This window comes from Electrophorus electricus, chromosome 22 (genome assembly GCF_041902795.1).
Source record: "Electrophorus electricus isolate QZ-2024a chromosome 22, ASM4190279v1, whole genome shotgun sequence".
Classification (NCBI taxonomy): domain Eukaryota; kingdom Metazoa; phylum Chordata; class Actinopteri; order Gymnotiformes; family Gymnotidae; genus Electrophorus; species Electrophorus electricus.
In genome coordinates this window covers 14,697,379-14,717,500 of record NC_137518.1, presented here as the reverse complement: position 1 = coordinate 14,717,500, position 20,122 = coordinate 14,697,379, and the positions used below count along the sequence as shown (strand labels likewise).

The window sequence follows — 20,122 nt, the reverse complement described above, 5'->3', positions numbered from 1 at the left end:
TGAGTAGATCCGGGGCCCGTCTATCAATAGCAATTGTGTTAGATCTGGTTAGTGCACATGGGGTGAAACAGGAAACGCACCTGAGTTCTGCTTACACACTGGTGTGACTGTGCTTGTGGCCTTTCAATCTGATTCTACAGAGTTTTTTTAAATACTGTACACTTATCATCATCACTTCCAAAGAAATAAAGTCAAAAACAAATTGTCTCCTCATTTTGATTCTAAATGTTTTCTAAACGTGTAGGTGGCATAACCCCTCACCTCTTCTCTCTTTTTCATCTCATTCTGAGCATGAGAGTAGAGGGATTATGGGATTACAAGTGTTCACATAGCTAAAGGAAACCTGGGGTGGACTGTGTGCAGTTATGTATCGTCATTGTGGGAGAAATACAGTGGTGCTTGAAAGTTTGTGAACCCTTTAGTTTCTATGTTTCTGCATAAATCTGACGTAAAACATGCCAAGTAAATTTTTTAAAAAGTTAAAAAAGCAAATAAAAGAGAACCAAATCAAACAAATGAGACAAAATATTACATAATAAACATTTTGTTTATTTATTTAATATATCTGAGTGGCAAAAATATACGAACCTTTGCTTTTAGTATCTTTCAGTGTCTGGTGTGACCCACTTGTGCAGCAATAACTGGAACTAAATGTTTCCAGTAATTGTAAATCAGTCGCGCAGATCGGCTTGGAGGAACTGTAACCCATTCTTCTGTACAAAACCCAACTCAGATATGTCGGTGGGTGTCCTTCCATGAACCGCTTGCTTTGGGTCCTTTCACAACATTTCTATTGGATTAAGGTCAGGACTTCGACTTGGCCATTTCCAAAACCTTAACTTTCTTCTTCTCCACCCGTTCTTTGGTAGAATGACTCGTGTGCTTAAGGTTGTTGTCTTGCTGTGTGACCCACGTTCTCCTGAGGTTCAGCTCACAGATAGATGGCCTGCTGTTTTCCTTTAGAATTTGCTGGTATAATTTGAATGTTATTGTTACATCAATGATGGCAAGTGGTCTTGGCCCAGCAAAACAGGCCATGATATCACCACCACTGCCGCCACCACCAAGTTTCACAAAAGGGGTGCGGTTTTCATGCTGGAATGCAGTGTTTTCCTTTCTCCAAACATATTACCCTTCTCATTAAAAAAAAACAACAAAAACATCTATTTTGGTCTAAGCCGTCCACGAAACATCGTTCCAGCAGCCTTCTGACTCGTCCATGTGATCTTTAGCAAACTGCAGAAGAGTAGCGATGTTCTTTTTGGAGGACAGCGGCTTTCTCCTCGCCACTCTGCCGTGCACACCGATGTTCCGCATTCTCCTGATGGGAGAAGCATGAACATCACGTCTAGCCAATGTGAGAGAGGCCTTTGGCTGCCTAGAAGTTACCCTGGGTTCCTTTGTGACCACTCGGTTTATTACACGCCTTGCACTTGGCGTGTTATTTGTTGGTCGACCACTCTTGGTGTTACAGTTGCCCCCTCCCTGGTGTCGCAGTTCAAATGCTGACATCCTCCCATTTGCTTTCTGTGTTCTTCCTGGTCTTGTTTCCACACGCTTATTTTAGTTTAGGTTTTCGTTCTGTTCCGCCCCCTTGTTTCATCCCCTGCCATGCTTCAAGTCAAGTTTATTTATACGGCGCTTTTTACAACAGCCGTCGTCACAAAGCAGCTTTACAAACGTCCGAGTCCAAGACCCCAGTGAGCAAGCCAAGGGCGACAGTGGCGAGGAAAAACTCTCTAGAGCGTGAGGAAGAAACCTTGAGAGGAACCAAGACTCAAAGAGGGGGGCCGTCCTGGTTTAGCCGACGACGTACACCACAATAGCAACAATGTTCACGTGTTCCTAGTTTGTTCCCTTATTAGTATATTTATACTCTGTGTTTTGTTATTCCGGCTGTTGGTTATTGTGCTGTTCATGGCTTGTTTGTTTTTGCTCATTTTAGGACTTGACGTGTGACAATCTAATCTTCTTCGGTCATTTTAGGTCAGATTTATGCAAAAACCTGAACCTTCTAAAAGCCTCACAAACATTCAAGCGCCACTGTACAATAGAATAGGCTAAGCAAAACTGCTCTGCCGTAGTACAGCTAAACTCCCCGCTGACCGTAGTTGTTCCCACACCCACATCAGCACTCAGAACTCGAAAGCAATAAACATGACCCTGCCTGTTAATTTAAAACATGTCCTACGGCAACACCCGCGTCGATAACAACGTGGGCCTTCAGCGATTGCAGCTGTGGAGTGAAGTCGTAAGTGCCCTTTAAAAGTGCCCTGGGGCGAGTGCCCAGACCTTCTCTCCTCCTCCCTGGAGCTCGGTCTTCCCCTTAGAAAAACCGTAATGTTGTGCTAGCAACAGGAGGAGAGGGCAGGCAGCGGTGCTGCTTGGCACCACATCTGGGAGAACTTCTCTCACCTTCTCACTCTTTCCATTCTCCTCGGCGCTGCGTTCAAAATCCAACCGCCGTTCGCTGGCCAAAGGCCGTAGAGGCTGCCCAGCGGTCGCTCCGCGGTCCCTCGGATGCTGGTTTAGATTAACTCGTGTGTGGTAGACTGATCCTGGATCAGTGAGTGCTTTAAATGTGCCCATTCAGCTCAGGAATGACCCTGATCCTGAACTCGATGTAGATCCACAAGAGTGTGACACTCCGCTCATCTCCCGTATGTTTCCCATTGCCCAGGTTGTTCTCTTTTGTCATCTTGTCGCTGCATCTGATGTTTGGTGTATTGTGGACCACCTGTGTGAGAGGTGGGGAAAAAAAAAGAAGGTTTTCAGTCTTTCGACTAGCATAAACGAAAGCCATCATTCTGCAACCCTATTATGGCTTCAGCCATCAAATATTCTCTTCTTCTGTGAAAATGTTCTGTGAAAACGGTATCGTTAGTGTATGGGGATTATCTGATTATGGTTATCAGATTATTATCTGAGTGTTCTGATTATGGGAGCATCTGGGAGTTGGGTTTTCCTGTCCTTTCTCCTCTGTGTGTGTGGGTGGGGGGGGCTTCTGCACCAGAGGACACAGTAGAGAAATGAGTAAGGAATGCTGAACTGAAGCTGTGATCATTCGTCCCAGAGTACAACCATGTCTGCTGTCTCTTCCCTTCTGTCACACCCATACATGTAAGAAAAGAGGACAGGTGCAGGCTTCAGGAACAGTTGCATTCTCAGTGTTACACACACACACACACACACACACACACACACACACACACTCTCACACACACTCACACACACTCATACACACACACACACACACACACACACACACACACACACACACTCATACACACAAACACACACACACACACACTCACACACAAACACACACACACACACACACACTCTCACACACACTCATACACACACACACACACACACACACAAACACACACACACACACTCTCACACACACTCATACACACACACACACACACACACACACACACACACACACACACACACACATACACACACACACAGATGCTTATGAGCAGGTGTGGTAGTCATACAAAGCCCAGGCCTCTTCCTGTGCAGCGGTGTGTCTAATGCAGTTGTCTGCGCAGCGGGGTTAGGTCAGGGACAACCGGTAGAGAGGCCTAAGCTACAGGGTCAAGACGTTTGTCCCTCCTTCTTCTTCTGGGAGGTCTGATAATGTCTCTGATAATGGAACAGGCAGCTAGGCACCATGGACACAGTACCAATAGCGATGCCACATTGGGGAGCCTAGGTCTTCTGTTCTGTAAACATGTGTGCGAACTGTGTGTGTAGTCGTATGCAGACATGAACTGCAGAACCTGAGAGAGATTTCAACACCTGTTCTGTCAGTGACAGTAAAAGTAGTTGATAAAGTATATTCATCTCCTTTAGGCCTATTTACAAACTTTGATATCCGATCAGTGCATATGTCTGCCCGTGGACAGCTGTCTATTTTTGATGGTTTTTCCAGACAGGTGAACTGCGAGCTTTTCCGACTGCTGCTTCGCTGAGACCGAGGCTTTAAGAGTCTTCCTGAAACCACACAAACCGAGGAATGGCCACAGAGGAACTTTACTAGCACTTTTGCCTGTAGAGGCTAAATATCTGTAACGTAGTGACGGGCAGGGCAGGACGCGAGTGCATAATCGAACGATTATTAGAGCGATGGGCCAAAACAGCCCATAGACAGCTCACTGACAAACGGTGACAAACAGTATAAAACAAAGCTATGCTAAGCACGAAGAGACACATGGAGGCAAAACCAAGAAAACAGGAAGAGACCATGAACACGGGAAATCAAGCGAGGAACGCATGCGTAGACGTCACACTCCAACACAGACTGACAAAGCGGAACATGAAGCATGGGGTGTATATACAGAGGGAATTACGCCGAAGCAAGAAACAGCTGGGACAAGCGCAAAACGGACAGAGGGCGGAACTAGCAAGAAAACCAAAACAACAGAACACATGGCAAAGTGCCACCGCAGGAACCGCAATGGCAGAGGAGGAGCAACCGTGATAATATCCTTCACCCAAGTCTCCTTAGTGCTAATGATTTCATATCTCGTGGGGAAAACCTGTAAGGATGTTTAAGTACCAGGAACTGTGGATACATCCGCTGTGGATACTAACTTTAAACAGAGTACACATGCACAGGATAGTGTCATATTTTATTAGGATTTGTAAATTATCAATAGACCCGTATGAAAAGATCTGTGCAGTATGGATAACACTGACTTTGGCAGATCAGCATAACCTCACCTATAGAACGGTATTAAGTGGCAGCAGGTTTTCATTCATCTGGACTGAAGCATTTTGTCTGTGCATTTTTCTCAAAACAAGCCTTGAGTCCGACCAGAGGGCCTTGTTTGTGTGGGTTTGGACGCGCGCCTCTGGTTCTCCTCCTGTTGCTCATGGCAATCTGATGTATTCCTGCCTGCTCTGCCCAACTAAGCGCACAGAATCTCAGATCTGACATCTAAAAGGGAAACACACACACACGGAATCTCAGTTCACACAGGGAGAAAGACATTGAAAGAGAAAGATTTGGCAGTTTGATACCTTATACTTTGTAAATCCTATATTCTAGATAGCACAAATTATGCATCATACTTTAACAGCAGTAATCATTGTTTGCACTAGCCCAGAGTATTGTGTGCTACACCATCTTGATCTATTTTATCAGTATTTCAGGAATGCAAATGTTAATTTATAGTTTATGACTAATTAGGTTTAAACAGGTCGTATGGGCCACCATAGAGAGTGAGTACAAGTATCATCACATGATCTGTCAAGTCTCCACATGCGCTGACCCGTACTCTTTTTGACTGGCTTTATGTCATCTCCGAAGAAATCCGTCATTCCCATTCTGTCATGTCCAAAACTGAAGGAAAAAGAAAATGAACCTGGCTTATTTTGCTTAGCAGAAGTCCAAAAAGAAGTGATTTTGAGTTCTGTGGAAAGTTTGAATTTGGATTAGGAGTACATTAGGAGTCTTGGTGGCATCCCAATTCCCTATCAAAGCTATATGAGATGCACGTTTCTCATACTGAGGGTTCTGATGTGATCAATTTGACACAGCACATTACATGACACCACTGCGCCGCGGTTATTAACAACCGTGTAAGAGCAGATGTGAGTGAATGGAATCACATCAAAATAAGATGTCAGATGAGTGTAGCAAAGTTCAAGCATGTAAAAACCAAGAGAATTTACAGTATGTTCTGTCAGTCCCAGAGTCTGCACAGTGTCCAACCGACAGCTTAGGTCCCACAGTCCAGAACTATTCTCACACTGGTGGGACTGTCACACGACCCGGACTTGTAACAACTCGTAACGGCTTAGTCAGTTATAACAAAAATCACTGCTTATGTTCTAGAGCCTCAAGAGAATTTTTCAAGATATCCAAGATCCAAGATTACTCCTCAACGTCACAGCAGAAGCAGCTCTCTTAAGGTGCTGGAGTGGTTTACTGCATTTGGATGCAATAATACATACAGGCTTAATGTAGCCCTGTCGTGATGATTAACCTTCCCTTGGGAACCAATCAGAAAGTGAACTATTGCGTCTTGACCCCTGCCTGTGATTGGCTGTCTCCGGAGCTGGGTGGCTGTGGGTGAGTGATCGGAGCCTTGCCGCACATGTCACGCGCTGACATCATGGAGGGCCTCATTGCCGCTGCATGCAGCTTTTAGCTCATGCATGTAAATGTTTACGTCTCCCGGAGGCACCGTGTGGGGCTTGTTTGCAGTTGGGATGGACGGAAACCTTTCGTGGGAATCCTTTGCGAGTTCATCAAGATGCCATGCAAATCCATCCTGGCGTGGCTGACCATATGGAGGGGTGGAGCTGCAAAGGAAAGCTTCCTTCACCCACTTGGAGACATCCTGCAACATCCACTGGTGCAACAAGCTGCCACTGCTGGGCCCCTGAGGAAGGCCCTTAACCCTCAACTGCTCAAGTTGTACTCACTCATAATTGTAAGTTGCTTTGGATAAAAGCCAAAGATGTAACTGTAAAATGTTCAGTTATGCAAGGTTTCTGCTTTCTGAGTGAAATAAACTTGCTGCTTTTAACAAGAGATATATTTTCTCAAAGCAACTTCACAGGAACCTGGTCTAGTCCTTCATAATCAAGTGGCAGTGACAAGGAAAAACTCCCATATGGGAGAAACCTTGGGAGGTCCAGACTCCTGCGGGAAACCCGGCCTCCTTTGGGTGATACTGAATAGCAGCACTACAATGAATAGGAAAAAATTAGGTAAGTGATGACAGTCTGAGACGTCAAGGTGGTTTTATTGCCCAGACTGAATGCAGTACCATATTGCCAAAGCACTGAAAATAGAGTTCAAATGAATAGAATTTAACATAATCGTAAGGCCTATTAATAATCACATTAATAAATGCACCAATAATAATTAATGGCAGCTAATAAGCCCTTTAAACTTTACCAAATAATATGTATAATGTGGATAAGCGTAATCATATTTAGCAAAGAAAACATGTGTGTGAAATATGGAGTGTAATTACATAGATAAAAGGTGCAGTATTGGTAGAGTTGTCACCACCTGTTCTTACGTATTTTGCAGCGAGGCTTGCTGTGCGCCCTACTCCAAAATAGATATGTAACATTTCACATTGGACCAAATCATTGAAACATGGGATTTGGTTTTATTTTTATTTTTTAATGTGAAAACATCAGCGGATTTCTACACTCCGGCCCTTTTCGATGGCCAGACGGTGGTAACCTGTACTTAGAATCCCTGACAGCATGGAGATGCTCCACCAATCCATGCTATCTCCATTTTTCTCTTCCCCTCCTCTCTCCTTTTCTCCACTCCTCTCTCACGCTGTCTCTCTCTTCCTCCCCCTTTCCAGTGTCTCGGTGCCTTTCTGCAGTTTGTCCTTCTCTGCTGCAAGTTTCGTTCCATTACCCAGGGCGGGGGACGACGGAAACCTGGACGCCTGGGGGTCGCTCCGGTCCCTGCCATAAGACTGGTGCTCTGTTGCGCTTGGCCACTGCGTCATGTTTTCTCTTCATCTGAGCTCCTGGAGCGCCGGTGGTCCCGTCGGTCCTTCTCGTCATCCTTCTCTGGAGCTTTGAAGTCATCGGTGTTTTCCTTACTGTTACACTTTCCAACAGCTCAGAAACAGCTGCAGGTTATAATAAAAAAAACAAACTAAATGAATTAGTCCTGTTCAAATGGTAAATGTCTGTTTCTAGCCCGAGATGGAACCATCTGCTAATGTCTTGACCATGCTCATAATAAATGCGTACGTGGCATCCTGGACAAACATCTTTTCCAGAACAGCATTGGCTTTGTAGTTATTTATCCATAACGTGTCATGCATTTGTACACTTCCAGATTCACCTGCCCTAACGCACTTATTCTGCAACTCTGGTTTAGTATCAAACCCTGGAATCTGGTGGCATTCAGGCTGAGAGTTTGAGGTCCCAAGAGGGGGCATTGCCAACGTGCATGCTCATCACCGCTGACCTGTTTCAGGGGAGAAACATACAGCTACAGTCAGGGCATCGGTTCCACCTGCACTGATGGTGGTTCCCCCCCTCTCTGATTCATGCACTCGTGAGTGGGAGTTCGTACAGAATGCGCAGTGTAGGCTGTGCAGTCTGTGCAGATCCGGAGTCTGACACGTGTTTTGCTTCTCCTGCTGGCGCGGTACTCCCTGCTGGATCCCATCCCAAGTGTTTATCTGCACCGCACCCTAATTAGACCCAATGGCGACCCCACCACCGCTGGAGGACCCCGTTAGCACCGAACCAGACTGTGTGCCAGGCGTGTCTGGATAGGGAGGATGCCGGGGAGGCGGGCGATGAGCATCGATCATGGTTAGGGTGTTATGATGATAAATTCACTTTGTGTGCTAGTCGGTTGTGGGAATCCTACAGCGTGGAGCGTGCAGGTCTATGGAGAGGGTGTATTGATCTCACGCTGCAGGAGAATGCATTAACTTAGAAAAGGTGAAAAGTAATGATTGGGGATATGGCAACCCCATGGCGATACTTCAGAGGCAGACATGAAGTTCGAGCGTGAACAGTAATAAGGGTGGATCTGGGAACCCTTGGAGGTAGTGCAAAGATGTGTGAATTTAGATATGGTCAACTGTAATAAGGGGGGACCTGGCAACCACCTGGAGACAGAGATACTTGCACATTTCAACATGGTGAGTGGTCATAAGATGGATTTTGGCACCCCTGCAGACAGACTAGACCTCCACATGAATATCCACATGAATGCAGATATGGTAGATGCAACGTTCACCTGGCAACCTTGTGGATATGGTCCAACATCCTGTAATGGGTTTGTTTGTGTTAAAGCGTTTGTATTAATCCAAGCTCAACTTGTTATTAAGCACAACGTGAAGCCTAGCACTAGTGCATGTGTTACTGATTAGTTAGAGCAAATGCTTGGGTCCAAACAGGGCCTTTATAAGTAATACTGAGATATAAAATATTAATATTTGTAATCGGTAATTACCGAGACTCTACAAACAAATAGGGTTCTACAAACCCAATGTCTGAGACCTTGCATCAGTGATTTGCATGTAATAAGTTCATCTTGGGGCATTAGTGATGGCAGGGTTGCCAGAGATCAGTAGGGGAGTGACTAGAGAGCCCTCCCACACCTAGCGCCCTGAGCATGGCCTGAGGGATGTGTAAGTTCAGTCACGGTGTTCTGTTCTGAGCAAACATGCCAGCTTTTATTTAGCGCCAGACTACAAGTGGTAGCGCAACTCTATACTGTTAGAGGGCTACTTTAGACTCACACACACTGTCACACACGCAGGCTCGCTAGTGAATCCGACCGACTGAAGAATGTGAAATACCTAGTAATCCGTGCCGTCCATGATCTCTTTCATGTGAGCCCTCTTTTTGTTGGATTTTTGCCTTTCTCTCTCTCTCTCTCTCTCTCTCTCTCTCTCTCTCTCTCTCTCTCTCTCTATCTTTCTGCCCCTCTATTTCTGTCTTGCATTCTCTCTTCCTTTCATGCCCTGCCCCTGTTAGCTGTGTTAGCAGTAAAAGCGGTGGTAGCTGTGTTTGGTGCCTAGCTTGGCATTCTGGGAATTTACAGAAGAGGCAAGCCAAAGAGGATCCACCCATCACTGACATATTACTCCCCCCTGCAAGCTTAGCATTCACACAGACACACACACACACACACACACACGCACTCACATACACACACGCGCGTGCACACACTCACACACACATACCTACGTGCACCCTGTCATGCAGAGCTCCAAAACACTGCTTTTGGTATGAAAAATGCTTCAAAGTTGACCTCTGGAATCCTTACCATGTCGGCATACACATTGATGTCCCGGATCGGCGCGGGCTCTGGCATCACATCAGCAGACCGCCCGAGCTGGAACCCGATCCGAGGCAGCGGCCTTTTTTTTCCCAGAATGCCACGCCTTCTTTTTAAAAAGAGATCCAGAGTCAGACTGAAGGTCAGCCTATGTGCTTACTCCATCAGCTCCGTTCACCACGCACAGCTGCCTGACATCGAGCGTTACTGCTGACATGACGAGACCTTAACACTCCGAATGTTACCTCATGACGTTTGTTTGTGTGTTGGCTAGCTCCCAAAGGGCACCCAGCATTGTGCTCTGTCAGGACTCTGTTTTCTCTCCTCATCAGAGTGGGGTTATCTGTGCCCACTCCACGACAACACTGCCATCCAATCTCTCGCCCCCCTAAACCAGCACTAGAGTGACCACGCCGGCTCCGCCCAGTCTGGGTGGGTCGGGTCCGTCAGTCCGGCTTGTTCCAGGCCCAGTTCTGACAGATCCCAGCTCTGGGGAGTGCAGGTTCCTCCCTGTTCCAGCACGCAAGATTCAGCTCAGGGCGGTGGAATCGGGGACGATAAATCAGCAAGAAGTTCACAGCACTGACCCCAGAACAGCTGAAAGCTGGTTGCGGTGCTGGATAGTTTCGTTTGTGGAATGGAATGGGCTTTTACCTGCCCCATTCTTTATGTGCAGTTGTGGAAGAGGAATGGATTTGTAATGGAGGTTATTTTTTCCGCAGTAAATCCTGGGAAGTTCTGAATTTACGCAACACATATGGACACTGACAAATGATAATTCCAGAGTGTTAGAACTGCAAGTCAAACAGCTGTGCATAGGGGTTCTAGTGAGTGTGTGTGTGTGTGTGTGTGTGTGTGTGTGTGTGTGTGTGTGTGAGTCAGAGAAAATTTTCACTGTTCACTATTTGTGTCACTGTTCACGCTTGGCTTAGACTAAAACATATTAATACCGAAACATGCAGAATTGCTGTTCCTATAATTGCATCTGAATGTGTGTGTGTGTGTGTGTGTGTGTGTATGTGTGTGTGTGTGTGTGTGTTACATCCCAGCTCATGTTTTGAATTTTCAAAACATTCTAAACAAAATGCAGATGAGATGAGTATGTGTTTCGTTCTCTCTCTCTCTCTCTCTCTCTCTCTCTCTCTCTCTCTCTCTCTCTCTCTCTCTCCATCCTCAAGTTGCTGATAAACTTAAGCCCCTGTGCAGATGATCATCACTCACTCTGTCTTGTGTCTGGACATGCTGACCTGAGCCTCTTCAAGACACTGGCCAGACCAGCTCTCATTTCGCTCCAAACCCGAGTCTGGATCCTGTATCCCATTCCCAGTCACTCCCGTAGCTGCACGCCTCTAAAACGGCCTCTTCTTGACGGACACACCAGAGCGCTAAAGCCAAAAACAAGCGAAACGCATCTGCGACGGGCGATGCACGATCGCAGCTGGCGGAGCGGAACCCCCCTGCTGCGCCGTTGTACGGTCGTGTTCGCCAAACAACGTCAGCTGACCGGCTGAGGTTTACGCGGATCAACACAGCGCAGCATGCTATCACCTCGCATCCATCATTACGCTTTAATGGTTTCAGAACGCTCCGCTCTGGAACACGAGACGTCCTGGAACCGGCCAGCCGACTTTTAGTGCTTTAGCCGTGTCTCAGCTGTTTTACGACTGTTTCCACCGGACGCAGTAGAGAAATTCTTTCTAAACAGTCGGATTATGCACAGCCGCCGCCACCGTCCGCTTCGACCTCTCAAGTAGGTAACAGTCACTCCGAACAACAATCTCCCAGAGAATGCCATGCGCTATGAAATGAAAGCACTTGTCCCTTTTATTTACGCTGCAGCACATCCCACATGCAACTGTTTATTTATTCCAGACCCGATTTTGTGCTACAGGTTCAACAAGGCGAGAGTGCGCAGATATTGGAGAACGACGGGAAAGGACAGTTCCACCCGGCTTCCGCTTCGGACGGTCGGCCGGGGCCAGCCGAGGAGCAATCGGAATAATCCGCCTCAAACACCCGTATTCCCTTCACAGCTATGACAAAGGCCTTCCCGGCACACACTCCTTCTCTCGTGCCAAGAGGGAGCGGGATGAGACGGGGGGGGGGGGAGATGGTGCTGTTCGGCTTTCTCCTGGTATACTGTCTACCTCTGGTTGGTCTTTTGTTTTGGAGGGGGTAGATAAGGCGCACGAGAGCAGCAGATTCCCGTTCTCAAAGGGGGAAATTAGAGTGGAGGCAGAGGAGAGTTATCGCTGACTAATGCGCTTTATCTCACGGGGGAGAGCGAGAGGGACCTTCACTGACACATGCAGGTAATTAGGGAACTGCCATGCTGTAAACACGCATGACCTGGGAGACACACACATACATGCACGCGCACACACACACACACACACACACACACACACACACACACAAACACACACACAAACACACACATAAACACTCAGATTCTTACTATGGCAGAGGGCAGAGTAATTCTGTTTCATTGGCACACACACACACACACACACACACACACACACACACAACATTGGAAGTTGCAGATTTGAATTTTCATGTAGTTTTTATAATATATGTATTGTTAGCACTATGCAAGATGTGCGTTTAAACAAATTCTTGGACTACATTCAACCTCACAGTCTGCTGCTGTAAACAGGAGACATATATCCCATTCTAGATCCCTGCAGATGATGTCATGTCATGGGGAGAGATATGTTGATATTTGTCTGCTTGTTACAGCACTAACCGTTACACACACATACACACACACACACACACACACACACACACACACACACACACACACACACACACACACACACACACACACACACACACACACACACAGTCTTCCTGGTTGAACAGCTGTCTGTCTCTAACACTTGCTGTATGTGGTCTGCTCCCTAACACACACTATCTAATTAGCTTTAGAAGGGTAGTACAGAAGTTCTCCTGAAATGGATGTTTTTTCAGTCTATTCTTATTCGATAGGTTGATTGATCTCTTGTTTTGTTTACTTCTCTATTTACAGCCAACAGCATTTTTATTCATTGATTTGTTTACTTGTTGTTTTTTATTGCTCTTTCAAAACACAGACAATGGACAGTTTATTCCAGTTTTGTCTGGCGTTAGCTGTATAGAAAGTTTCATCAACGTTTTAAATGGGTAAACACTGATAGCCAACAAATGTCTTCGATATTGCACTACTTCTGGTGTGTGTGGGTGGGTGTGTGGGTGTGTGTGTGTGTGTGTGTGTGTGTGTGTGGGACAGTTCCAGTGCCTCAACTTACCAGCCTTACTGGGTTCTGGACAGCTCAGAGAAGATGCATGTCAGTGAGGGTATGGGGAGAGGACGTCATGTCCCAGAGCTGGTGGAAGATGTGATCCTACTGTCCTCATCAGGCACCGAGAATGTAGCCAGATCCCAAATCACAGCTCATGATGTCTTATGGCCCAGCTGGGGCTCAAATCTGACTCCTGGTTAAGGAGGACCTCTTTATACCTAGCAGAATAGTTGTTTTTTTTAAATTAATTTTATTTTTTCTTTTTTTTACCAGGCAATACTTGGTTTGTGTGCTCTAAACATGCTATTCTGCTCAGGTCCCAATCCAGAAGCGGAAAAAATGAGAAAAATGGCATCAGGCATTCTCTAGGGACAGGAGGTGAGTGTACTAACCAAGAGCATGTCAAATCCCCTTTCTGTACCAGTTGGTGGCTATGAACGTGGTCTCTGTGGCCTGAGGGGTTGGAAGACCAGGCCCACATACGTTACTTTCATTACTTTCGTCCTAATGAAACGCAGATGTGACCAATGATGACATCTTTGAAGGCACTTAATCATTAGAGCCATTGGGTTTTGAATTCATGGTTGGAAGTGGAGAAAATGAACAAACATATAACCGGCTTTAGCTGGCCAGCAGCCACGAGTATCAGACAGATAAAGCGTTATAATTCTCTTATGAATTCTAGATAACGTATGAAACTAGACCAGTGCAATTAGTAGTTCCCTTATACTCCTGGATCAATTAAGTCAAAGTGTTTATGGTATCAGTGTATATAACAAAGCAAACAGTGCTTTATCATCATGGCCCTGTTAACACAAATCGTTTATTACAGTGTGTGTGGATGAGGAAGACCATTCATCTGTTGTTTCCATGATAACCTCTCTAGACACTAGGGCGGGGTTTAGGGTTAAGGTTAAAGTTAGGGCGTGTTTCTGGGTTTTCAGATCGCCCCAGGGGGAAAACTCTTGCTTGTCCTTTGAGGGTGAGGTTCCTCATTCCAAACCAGCATATCGCGTTGTCCTACACGGCACAGCCGGGCGAGATAATGCGTGGTGCAGAAATGCAGCTATTTCGGAAAAGGCAGCCTCCCTTCAGCCGCTCCTTTCGCGGCACGCACCCTTTGTGGCAGGGAGGGACCCGCGCCTGGTGGGCCTTTGCATGTTGCCTGTGGAGCATTTAAAAACATTCATGCGCGAATCCCCCCGCACTACGCACTTATGTGCCCCTCCCCCGGCCGTGCGGCGATAAGGGGGAGAGACAGATGGACCGATATCGTCGTCCCAGTCTCCGCCAGCACAGGGACGAGGGCCGTGGATGGACCGGGCCCTAAAGAAGACTTTCCTGTGATGGGATGACACACCGCACAGCCGTCGCCAGGCCGGCGGATCTCTGCTCATTATTCCAGGCTGGCATAAGCGTGGGAACGTCACGCTCCCTGACCGGTTTTGCACCTACCCTATAAAGTCCATTATACAGGCAGGTGGCTGCATCAGCATGAATCAGTAGGTTAGAAATCTGTTTGGTGTTAAACTGGGCTGACCTTGGATCAGTCCTGGCCTGCACGGCTGGCTGCACTGTCAGTGTTCCAGTATGAGGAGGAGCAGGCAGGCTTGTGGGGAGCCCGGGTGTGGGCGTCTGTGGTCCAGCACTCCTTTGCTGTGTGCAGATGAGTAACACAGACATTTGTCTCAACCATCAGCAGGGTTCACGGCTCGTTTCAGATTTCAAGTATCCAGCTGTGCTGGCTGAACTTTCCTGTGCCAACCAACGGCACGCAAGCACATTCAAGCATGTGACAGAGCTGCTCGGTGAGGTTGAAAAAAGAATGATATGCATGGGTTTCACATGCTACTTTCACTGCTTGACTTCCTCGATGTCTTCTGCTTTACTGGTTTCTAATGGCCATATATATTATTTAGTAACCACCCCTGTTTTCATTCCCAACGCATATAGACATTACTGAGATATTTAGATTGGGCGAAATCAATCTTGCAGAAAGCAAGCCTGATGTGCAGGAACTTCAATCAGTGCTCGTATAAAGAGCTCTCTGTCTGTCCCTCGTTATTTGAGAGAAGAATGGGAAATTGCGCCACTGAATTTTCTTTGAGATCTAGACATGTCTGCAGGGTCTGTTTTGGAGTTTTGGATCTGTGGTTGGTTTTTATCACGGAACGCTTCTCTTCTCAATGATCATGTTGTACGGCTCTCCGTGTGCAGTGGGAGTTCCTCGTTGACTGTTTGTGACTCGTCCTAATTGTAACCACGCCCACTTGTTAGCACATACCTGCGTCTGGTTCAGTCTCATTATGTTTGTATGTAATTAAACCCTTGTTGGTGTGTGCATTGTTGTCGGTCATTGTTCACATTCACGTTCACAATGTTAGCCATGTCCGTATTTATGTTCACTGTTTCTGCTATATGTGAGTGCCGTTGTCTTCGTTGTGTGTAAATAAATGTCTGTCCCTGTGCAGGGAGTCTGTTTGTTCTTGTCCTGGCCCAGAACATAGAGAAGGTCAGTTTTGGAGTTATCTGTGCTTGGTTTTAATTTAGCTGTGGATGGTTTTGAGTTCATACTAACCCTATCCCAAACCCAAGCTGTGTTTGGTTTTGAGGAAACCCTAGCTTTGCTTGGTTTTGAGTTAGCGGTGGTTGTTTTTGAGTTATAACTGACCAACCCTTTGTCATATCCTGGCAGATGTCCTACTTTATATGGGAGTTTGAAGATCGATTATGTTTTGTGTTATACAAAAAAAAAAACAACTAAAAAGGCATTGTAGCTTGGAACCTTTTTCAAATAGATGTTTTCATCTGAACTAATTCTTTTCATACCCCGATGTTTTCATACCCTGTCCCAGTGAGTCCTTGATCCGCACTCCTCATTCCATGAGACTTCATATACATAATTAGAGATGATGTTGACACTTCTTTCATTTTCCTGCACTCAAATCGAAATCATTTGAACACCCTTTGGCTTGGTTATGTCTCGCACAAAATCCTTGATCAGGGCCGTGTTTTGGAGCTCTCCTGCCATGGAGCCCTGGGACTTGTGACGACATGTGACATATTCTCTTCCTCATCTTCCTCGCACGATGCGTGAGCTGTTCCGCCCAGAGGCTAGAGGGCTATTTCCCTAACACCATCAGCGGTTGTAATCGGATTTGTAGTGCGTTTGCGGAGCTGGTCTCCCCAGCTGTTCCTCCTTCTCTTTAGGTTTAGGTGTAGGAGAGAGATAGTAATTCAGTCTTTTAGTAACCGGATAGGATTACACTCATAAAGTGATTGGCTCGGAGCTGAAAGCGGCGGGATCTCTCCTACTTGTACCATCTACCCTGGTGCTATGGGAACAAGAGGTTATTAGAGCGCCATGGTGATTCATTATCTTCATTCACCATTTTCCCAGACATTCCTAATTATCTCTTTCCTCTATTCCAGCCTGTGGCCTATTGTTTTCCTCCTTTGTCTTATTACTCCTTATTACACACACACACACAGACACAGACACACACACGCACGGCTTCAGACTCACTTTCTTGGATTCCCGAAATTCTTCAAACATGAGCCGCTTATGAGCTCGGAGTTGGGTCCTTATGCAATATGGCCAAGGGTCAAAGCACAAACTGAACAGCGCTCGCTATAAAGGAGGGCACTGCATGCCACCCCATGACCTGTCCTTCTTTCCTTTGGCATTTGAAAAGTAACCTTTTGTGACCCTTGGCACTGCAATTGATACCTCAATTGGCCGGTCCTCTTCCAACTGGGACATCACTGACTGCTGCCTTTCTCGTATCGAGGCCTCAGTAAGTGTTGCCGCCGCACTGAAGCACGTTTGCTCTGCAGAGGCCGCAGTATCTTCTCCACCAGAGCAACAACACTGACCTCTGTCTAGTCCTGAGAGGCAGGGTGCGCAGTATAATGCCGGCATTGTCTCCTGGGGCTCTGTGTCAGTGCTAAAAGGCAAGATGGTTTGGATTCTTCTAAGATCCCTGCAAAGTTTTGTGAGTTCTTGAAATGTTGCTCGGAATTCCTCCGAAAAACTGCCCAAAGGGCGTCCGTGTTCATAACATGTTTTCTCATATTTGCTTAGCGCGTCTGCAGTAACAGGGTTCTTCAATCTGCTTTGTGGCACGGATTGCGTTTGACGTTTGAAAAACGGTTCTGCAGTTGGACTGGGAAACACGAGGGGGGTTTGGGAGTTTCGCTAATGGTTATGACCAAGTTCCATCTGTGCAGAGTGAGAAGACATGGCCTTGAGTCCACATTTTTGCTGTGAGGATATAAGGCAAAGGCCGTCTTATTCAGCAAACCTAGTCTTGTTGGACCGTACAGAGAGGCTTCAACCACAAAAGCGACGACACCCTGATGGGGTTTGCGTTTTCCTCACAGAAGAGTGCAAATCTCTCAAGTCTCTCTGTGTCTCTCTCATGCTGCCAAGCTGCATAATAAAATTTAAAACTTAACAAATATGGTCCTGTCCCATAGAGCACGTGTGTGTGTGTGTGTGTGTGTGTGTGTGTGTGTGTGTGTGTGTGTGTGTGTGTGTGTGTGTGTGTGTGCGTGCATACGTGTCCCTGTATGATCTTGTTACTAAACGGAAGGTCTGAGTTATGATTGGACTCAGGAACTATGGAGGCCAGGATTACACGCGGGGAGCACTGGCTGTAGGTGGGGGCCTCCCTCTGATGAGCCTTGCTCTGATGTTCTCCTCCTTCTTGGATGTCACTTGCTTTAAGCTCTTTTGCAGCCTCCTGCTTGAGAAGCACGGCTGACCTGACTCTGAGCTCTCTGTGGCGTGCAGTCCAGGAGATGCCTCTGTACTGACCATTTAAATCCAACGTTGCAACACATTGCTACAGCAACATTGCTATTTCAAACCCACCGCATTGGATTATCATGTACTGCAGCTCTATTATATCATGCCTGACTTTCACGAGAGCCGTCTACATCCTGTACAGTAAACCCTGCACTGTAGAAGAGGAGGATGAGAGGACTCACGGCCCCAACGGGACCAGTACAGGATCAGAGTAGGGGAGGAACGGAACTGGGCCTGATCTAAGTGCCGCACGAATTGGCATCTTCTATCAACTCTGCTGGATATTTGCTCTCCTCTAACACATGTAGAGGGCAATTGGGAGAGAGTAGCACATTCTGTCTCTCTCAAAGGTTAAAATATTTCTTTATTTCAGAGAATGACATCTTAGATTTAGATTTTGAACGTTAGCCGTTGCTCTGAGAGCTTGACCTCTTTCCAATGCTCCTTTCTTGTTGTCACAAGATTTTATAGGATTGTGTGTGTGTGTGTGTATGTGTGTGTATGAGAGCGAGAGAGAGAGAGAGATCTCACATGAGTAAGCATTTGCAGTTCCCTGATCTAAGCACATGCTGGCGTGACTGTCAGAACAGCCGGAGTCCTGCTCAATCCAGCACAGTGGATTAGGATTTGGGGGTTTTGCTGGAGGCCCTGGAGCTTCTGCCCCAGTCTAATGTTCAAGCAAACCCACGTAGCTAGAGCAAGCCTAACCAGCACACATCTGTTAGATGTTAGGGCTCTTTACCATATACAAGTCTCTCTCTCTCTCTCTCTCTCTCTCTCTCTCGCTCTCTCGCTCTCTCACTTTCTCATTCCTTGGCTTGGCGCGGGAATTTGTAGTGGGCCCAGGTCTGCAGCTTGGGACCTTCAAAGGAACTGTTCAGCCCGAATAGGTGAGCAGATCATGCTAAGCTGGTTGCCGCTAGCCATGTTAGCATCTGTTGGACAAAGCGTTCCTGTAAGTCATAAAAGCAATGGCCGAAAGGTAAAAAGTAAGAAAAAAAAAGCCGAAAGAAAGAAACCAAGGCACGTGCGGTGTTTTAATCCGTCTGCCTCAGTGTTAAAAGCGCTCGGCATTGGGGGGCCTCTGCCTTCTTTGGCCTGCACCCAGGGGACAGCTTTGTTTAGAGAGCTCAGCTATAGGCCATGACGGTGCTTTCTTCTTACAATAGGAAGTCTGCCTTCTTAGCTGTCGGAGCGCAGCTGGTCACCTGACGTTCTTCTTGCCAACCAGGATACTTCCAGAAGCAGGATCGCAGGTTCACGTGGCCAAGCGGAGCTGCATCTCACGAGAGGAGACTGTCGTGGAGAAGCAAGAATGTGCACTGCTTTGAACTGCAAATTGGTGGACACAATCTCCAAAAGCTTCAAAATTACAGGGTGCTGGTGTAAGAGAGGCTTAACGTGTGAACGTGTGTGCGTGGGGTGAGAAAGAGAGAGAGTGAGACAAAAAACCATTGATCGTGACCTTTTTTCTCTGCTCATGGTGACCAGAGTAGATTGTAACATGTGGACTAAAGTAGTTGTATGGTCTATAAATTATGTCAAATCACAGCACGTTCATTTCTGTGGTCTTTGTCTGGTGTAATTTTTTCCTAGTGCACAACACGTTTATGATGCTGAAACACGGCAGCAGGTCTGCTGGCAGCTTAAGGTCATTGTTAAGACCTGTTCGGTAATTAAAAGCACAAGCCAGGGGTCAGAGTTCCTGTCCCTTCCGGGTGGTTCGACGCCATGGGCACAGCCAGCCAGACGCGCCGCTAATAACGTCTCCACCACTTGTTTGGTCTAAGAAGGTTTTGATAGAGAGAGAGAGAGAGAGAGAGAGAGAGAGAGAGAGAGAGAGAGAGAGAGAGAGAGAGAGAGAGAGAGAGAGAGAGAGAGAGAGAGAGAGAGAGAGAGAGAGAGAGAGAGAGAGAGAGATTTAACTTAAGATATGCATTTGAACCCTGTACTCATTTAGGTCATGGTTCACATTGCATATACTATTAAGCCAAGATTATGCTAAAAATACTTTTTTGGATTCTCAGACGTTAGTCATTTTTAGGGAATAAATTCACCTTCTAGTAATCACTAACTCTTCCAAATTTCCAGAACGACTCCAGAGCGAGTGATCTCAGGGCCGAGTGTCCAGGATTGCTTCTGTGTCACGTTGAGCAACTGTCGTTCTGTTCGCCACAGGTCAACATTTGGCTGGGGCCATGGTGAAAGGTGTGTGTGTGT

The 20,122-nt window shown here is 46.6% G+C and overlaps 1 protein-coding gene and 2 long non-coding RNA genes across 4 annotated transcripts in view; 2 read left to right on the top strand and 1 right to left on the bottom strand.

Annotated features, from left to right (window-relative positions):
* LOC118240357 (uncharacterized) overlaps positions 1-7,445 on the top strand; it is an 8,512-nt gene extending 1,067 nt beyond the window's left edge. The window contains exons 2-4 of the long non-coding RNA XR_004775353.2: positions 3,947-6,455; positions 6,574-6,735; positions 7,353-7,445. This is a non-coding gene — a long non-coding RNA (uncharacterized LOC118240357). The remainder of the gene's footprint in view (positions 1-3,946; positions 6,456-6,573; positions 6,736-7,352) is intronic.
* On the bottom strand, positions 6,783-11,162 carry LOC113586637 (uncharacterized). Of its 2 annotated transcripts, none has more exons than XR_014119457.1 (3): positions 11,027-11,162; positions 9,794-9,911; positions 6,783-7,628 (listed from the first exon to the last, which is right to left on the bottom strand). It is a non-coding gene; the product is annotated as an uncharacterized LOC113586637 (long non-coding RNA). The 2 variants fall into 2 exon arrangements; XR_003411634.3 differs by having other exon boundaries at positions 9,794-9,914; positions 11,027-11,119.
* Positions 11,163-11,952: 790 nt separating this feature from the next.
* sema3fb (sema domain, immunoglobulin domain (Ig), short basic domain, secreted, (semaphorin) 3Fb) overlaps positions 11,953-20,122 on the top strand; it is a 99,095-nt gene continuing 90,925 nt past the window's right edge. The window contains exons 1-2 of the mRNA XM_081704989.1: positions 11,953-12,117; positions 19,994-20,110. The gene's annotated coding sequence lies outside the window, so the exon portion shown is untranslated. The remainder of the gene's footprint in view (positions 12,118-19,993; positions 20,111-20,122) is intronic.